Here is a 5,932-nt window from a genome sequence, read left to right on the forward strand (position 1 = left end):
ACTAGTGTAAGATCAACTCAACAAGAGCACAACAGTATTGCCGAGTAAATACCATCGACCACCCAAGTGACAACGTAAGTAGGAGAGGCGGGGGATCAGTCCACAATAGTTGGGCAAGTAGCCTTTCATTTTTATTGCTTTGCTTCAGGCAGCACAATTTAAGAACAGATGCTAGGGAGAGACTGGCTGCCATTTGAGCATCCAGAGCAGGCAACAGGAATAAAGGCCTACATCAGCAAGGGGATTTGAGGAAGTAGATTCACGATCCTGGGCCTCAACGAAGAAGGGTCCTCGGTGCGAGTGCTGAGGCTTTGCGAGGACCTCTCTGCCACTCATGCAGGCGCCGAGGGAAGGGGACGTCCTTGAATCTCTGCAATCCAAGCCAGCCCTCTGGGCCCAAATCCAGAGTTGGGTGGTAGAGAGAAACTTAGAATCTGTCTAAAATATACATACAAAGGGAATTCAAAAAAGGTTAAGGAAAGTGAAAGCATAATGGATTCATCTCTCATATATATCTATCTGAATATGGAGTATTTCTTTATAAGCTTATTTTATATTTTGTCTACATATGTATAAACATACACATATCACTACCAGATATTAGTTGTGTCTACCATGTTAATTGTGATCTAGAGAGTACTCCTAAATTCAGGGAAAGCCCAGGATTCTTCTGGGGTCTGTGAAGAGCAAGATATTACAGTTATATGATCTCATCAGTTTTATTTGTGTTCACCTGCTAACTGAGTTTAATTTGGAGATAACTTTGGAATCAGGCACATAGTTCCTAATATCTCTACACATTTGTTTTGTCCTAAAATAAATAGATAGATAGATAGGTAGAGCCCTTTTCATCAATTTCCTAAAAATTCACAAATCTGAAAGCAGTCTTTCATGGAAGAACTGTGATCAGGAATAAAACTAGTGAAAAGACATTAAGGCACATGTTCATGTGAAATGCTTAGTGCTCTTCTCTGCAAAGTCCCCTGTCTAATTTACATAAGGAATCTTTGTCACATCAGTTACTCCATATAGGACCACAGGCTTAAATACAGAGCCTTCTCTCTCTTCTTGTGCTTTCTAATCCATGGACATTGTCCTCATCCTCCATATTTGGCTCCTGGAAAATCCCTGTCCTCACATTCCCAACCCCTGAACACCAGCTAGGTTCCTGGCTCACATGCGACTGTCAATGCCGCAAGCTACTCAGACGCAGAAAGGGGTTTTTAAGAACAAACAATTAACTACAAGCCTTCTCTTAATTAAGACGCCATGCTTAATCTTCAGTCTTCATTCAGAAGATATGTGTGTTTCCATGGTGAGCCTCGATGGGGCCAAGGTTAAGTACTCAGCTGGTAACCAAGACGTCCAACAGCTGATGTTCAGGGAAAGATGAGCACACTGGTTCTGGAAACCCTGTGGGACAGATCTACTCTATGAGTTGTGATTGCGTAGACAGCCTGTAACAACCACAACTATGTCTACCAGGCACTTGGTCCTGTCTTTTGGAGAAGCCTCAATGGCCTTCACAACAAAATATTACCTGATCCTGCTCGTTACCTTGTAATTTTATTGCTGGAAAAAAAAGGGGGGGGGGAAAGGCAGAGGCTAAGTGGTTTTCAAAAGTCCCGAATGAGCAGGTGTAGGAGAAGTACACACACACACACACACACCCAGAGTCTGGGAGATGCCAGGGACAGGAAAGTGTACAGACCTAGAGAAGCTTCAGGATCTATTTGTTCTGACCAGATATGGGTCACATCGGAAGATGGAGAGAATGCAAGGGGGCATGCCATGTGTTCAGACAGGCCCCTCCCAGAGGAGCATAGTGGACAGCGATGGAGGGATCACTGCCCCTTACTTCCAAGAGGTCACATTCCTTCCTTGGCACAGCTCAGACTTGCAACAACTATCCCGCACCAAGATACAGGGAGGCATGCGAGGAGTCTCACTCATCGCCTGGTCACAGGACCCATGTGGGTGGCAAGAGGTGGATCCTCAGATGCCCTGCTCCTGTGTCACAAGCTGGGTCAGAGCTCAGAGTTGGGATAAAAGGACCTCTGGCCAAGCACCTGCATCCACTCACCTCCTGAGGTGCTAAGCACACTTGGCCTACACTTGAACCTGGTAAGTGTCCCCTGGGAATTGGTGTAGGAGCTTCACTAGATGGAAGCTCAAAGCGGGGCAGGGAGGAAGGTTGGTCAGGGACTTGGGGTTGCTGATGTCCATGTTACTAGAGGAGGGGACCTTCAGGAAGACTTGGGGAGGCGTCAGGAAGCACTGGAATACTCTGGAGGACATGGAGGGGAACAACTGGTAACCCTGTCTTGGGCTCTGGAGAAACCGGACTCGTCTCCAGGAGAGGGACCTCGGGTCAGAGAAGAGTGAGGCCCAAAGTTCTGTACTCCGTGGGGACATATTCCAGAGGGAGAAACACTCTCCTCTGAAAATACAGTCCTGTGTCCGCCTACACTGAGGAGCTGGGAAATGGACAGGGGACCACAGGTTTTGGGGGGCTTGTTAAGCCCGAAGAATTATGGGTCTGGAAATGTATTTTCAAACATCTCAAGTCCAGGCTCCAGCCTAGAATGATCAGGTTACCTTGTTGGCTTTAGGGGATGGAGAGGGAGAAGGTCCAGAGGGAGACCCAGGTCCTCCTCTTCCACTGAACAGAGCAGTGCAGTGACTTCAGCGAGTCTATCAGACCTGCTGTAAGGCTGCCCTTTCAGGTCGCCACGTAACAAGATTATCTAAGAAACTCTTCCCAGAAAGCGGGAAATATAGGTATAAAATGCTATAAAACTACATAAAGCATTGTATGTTTAAAATATATAGATATACCTATATTTACTCTTCCTTGAAAAGTAGACTATTCATAATTTGCATATGGAAGATTTCAGTTCTGATCTCTTTCCTAGTTAGGATGATTTCAGCATTTTGTCTGCTATAATTAAAGAACAGTGAGTCATCCAAATCTTAGATTTTGAGCAGACGTTTGTTGTTATTATTGTTGTTATGTTAGGTCCTCAGTTTTCTACTTCATAAAATAGACAAAGGTCCTAGCTATTGTTAAGGAGATTTTTGAGAAGGAGGTGATTACGGCAATGCAGCAAGGGGAATTTGATTCTCTGTGATTGATTTCAAAATAGCTTTAAAATCTAGGAATGAGAAGTTGTGTGGAAATAACAGAAAGGGCAGGTTGGCCTCTGGGTCTGAGTCTGATTTTTTCTACCTAATGATCCCTCAGCTCCTGACACCCACCGAGATGTCCTGCCAGCAGAGCCAGCAGCAGTGCCAGCCCCCTCCCAAGTGCCCCCCCAAGTGTCCTCCCAAGTGCCCTGCCCCTAAGTGTCCCCCAAAGTGTCCCCCCAAGTGCCCTCAAACCTCTTCCTGCTGCAGTGTCAGCTCTGGGGGCTGCTGTGGACCCAGCTCCGGGGGCTGCTGCAGCTCTGGGGGTGGGGGCTGCTGCCTGAGCCACCACAGGCGCCGCAGGTCCCACCGCCACAGGCAGAGCTCTGACTGCTGCAGCCAGCCCTCTGGGGGCTCTGGGTGCTGTGGGGGCTCCAGCTGCTGTGGAGGTGGGAGCGGCCAGTCCTCTGGAGGAGGGGGATGCTGCTGCTGAAGAGGACCCAAAACCAAGAGCACAATTACCATGGATTACCCCCATCTTCTTCCTGGTCCTCTGTCTGAAATGTCCCAGAAAAATCCCTGAGCTCTGACCTGATCTACACTTCTGTCTGGGGACCAGAACCCTGTATCTTCTTCCGTCAGCTCATCAGCTGGTCTGAAATCCCATCTCCTGCTGCTCCACAACCCCAAACACCAGATCCTCTGTCATTGCCCAGGTGTCTTCCTGCAGTTCCCCATCTTACATGAAACAATAAAATAGGGAGTGCACTTACTGCGGTGTTCTGGACTGATCTATATTTCTGCTTAGATGAGCATTGGGCTGCTCTTCTCTGTCCTTTGCATGTGGAGACCTGGAGCCTCAGGACCTAGGGCATACCTCTGAACTAAGAGTTCTTAGGAGTGGAACTGGGAATGCAGCTAGAAGGAGTGGAAGTGTCTGTACTAACTCTGCATCTGCCTTCATCAAATGCACCTCAAAACAGCATTGCTTGTGCCAGAAGCTACATCAGCTATCACTCCCTCGCCCCTTTCTGTCCGTGCCAGCGGGAGAAAGCAGTGCGGTTATGCCACATTACCACAGTCTACCTCGGCCTAGCCGCATTTCTTCATTCGACTCCCTAAACATCACTCTGTCATGATGACTTTTGCCTTCGTGGAAGGTTGTCTTTGGCCCTTCAGGATGTCCTAGTGACAGGACCGTCTTTTGTTATTCATTGGAGACCTGCAGGACCACACCTGATCATGTGTGTTATGAGGTGACTTATGATTGTGCTGCAAGGCTCCCTCGGGAGACTGTTCATGCCAGACAGACTATCAATGTGTGCAGAGAGCTGAGGGTTTCAACCAGGTGACATTGAAAGAGAGGGGAGGGTGGGGTGGAGATTGAATTGAATCATGTGACTAATTATAATCAGTCATGTAATATAATGAAACACTAGACACAGATCTCTTGATAGTAAAACTCAGCTGAGCTCCTCTGACTCACAATATTCTCTCTCTCTCTCTCTCTTTCTCTCTCTCTCTCTCTCTCTCTCTCTCTCTCTCTCTCTCTCTCTCTCTCTCTGTGTGTGTGTGTGTGTGTTTGTGCATGAGAGAGAGAGAGAGAGGTCCACATGAATAATGGCAATAATATTTGAACCCTCCCAGACCCCATACATTACCTCTCTTTTTTGGATGCCTCTGCTTTGTATTTGTATCTTTTCGCTATAATAAAATAATCACAAGTGTACAGAAAAACTAATAAATAAACTCATTGCCATTGAGTCGATGTTGACGTATAGGATAAGCAGACGCTGCCCCTGTGGGATTCTGAGACTGGAACTCTCTATGGGAGTAGATAGACTCAACTTTCTCCCATGCAGTGACTGGTGGTTTCAAACTGCCAAGTTCACAGTGAACAACCCATCTTAGATCTCCTGCGCTACCAAGTTCCCATCCTGAGTGTAGTGCTTTCCTACATCCTGCAAGTCATTGTGACAAACTGTCAACCTGAACACATCGAAGGATTCCTAAAGGTTGCCGCCAGCTCAGTGAAGGTGTAGGTAGCCTGGGGACCCTGTGTGAGGCCAATGTCTTAAGCGAGGGGAGCAATAGGGGAAAACGCTGTCAATAGCCCCTGAGTAGATTCTGACACCTGGAAGTTCCATTTGTGTCAGAGATTTTTAAGGACCAAATGTTTAGAAGCTGGTCAATAGGCCACCGTTGGCCAAGCTTTGAGTCGTTGCTGTGACATGTCGCTGCACTTCCTCACCTCTCCCATCAATCAAATCGTCCAGGTTCTACCTTGTAAACAAAACGAACAACCAAGCCCTCTCTCCGGTTTATCACATTCAAGATAAGCATGTTGCCCACAGCTCAACCATTGGACAGAGAATTTAATTTCAGTTTAATTCCCTGTCACAATTACATTTATGAAGAATGTTTTGTTAAAACATAAAAGTGCAGCGAAACACCAGAAATTTGTGTAACAATATGTGTTTACTGAGTGCATATGACTCCAATCAAGCTGTCAACATGAATGTGCTGCAAGATTCTCCCGAGCAAGGAGAGCAGTGACATCACTAGAGATGGTGCCACCCAGCAGCGTCATTTATGGAATTGATTCTCCATCCCCACCACCGTGCTCCTCCCATATCCGACGGTCCAGAATCATTTGCATGGTCCAAGTTCACTTTACTTACTGTAGCTAGCCTGACTTACACCATCCTCTCCTTGACCTGCTCCTAATACATAGGGTATTTGTATAAGTTGCTCCATTGAAAACAGGTTTCATGCCTTTTGGAGGGGCCGGAGAACTCTGGAAATA

The sequence above is a fragment of the Tenrec ecaudatus genome, chromosome 1, assembly GCF_050624435.1.
Source record: "Tenrec ecaudatus isolate mTenEca1 chromosome 1, mTenEca1.hap1, whole genome shotgun sequence".
NCBI lineage: Eukaryota > Metazoa > Chordata > Mammalia > Afrosoricida > Tenrecidae > Tenrec > Tenrec ecaudatus.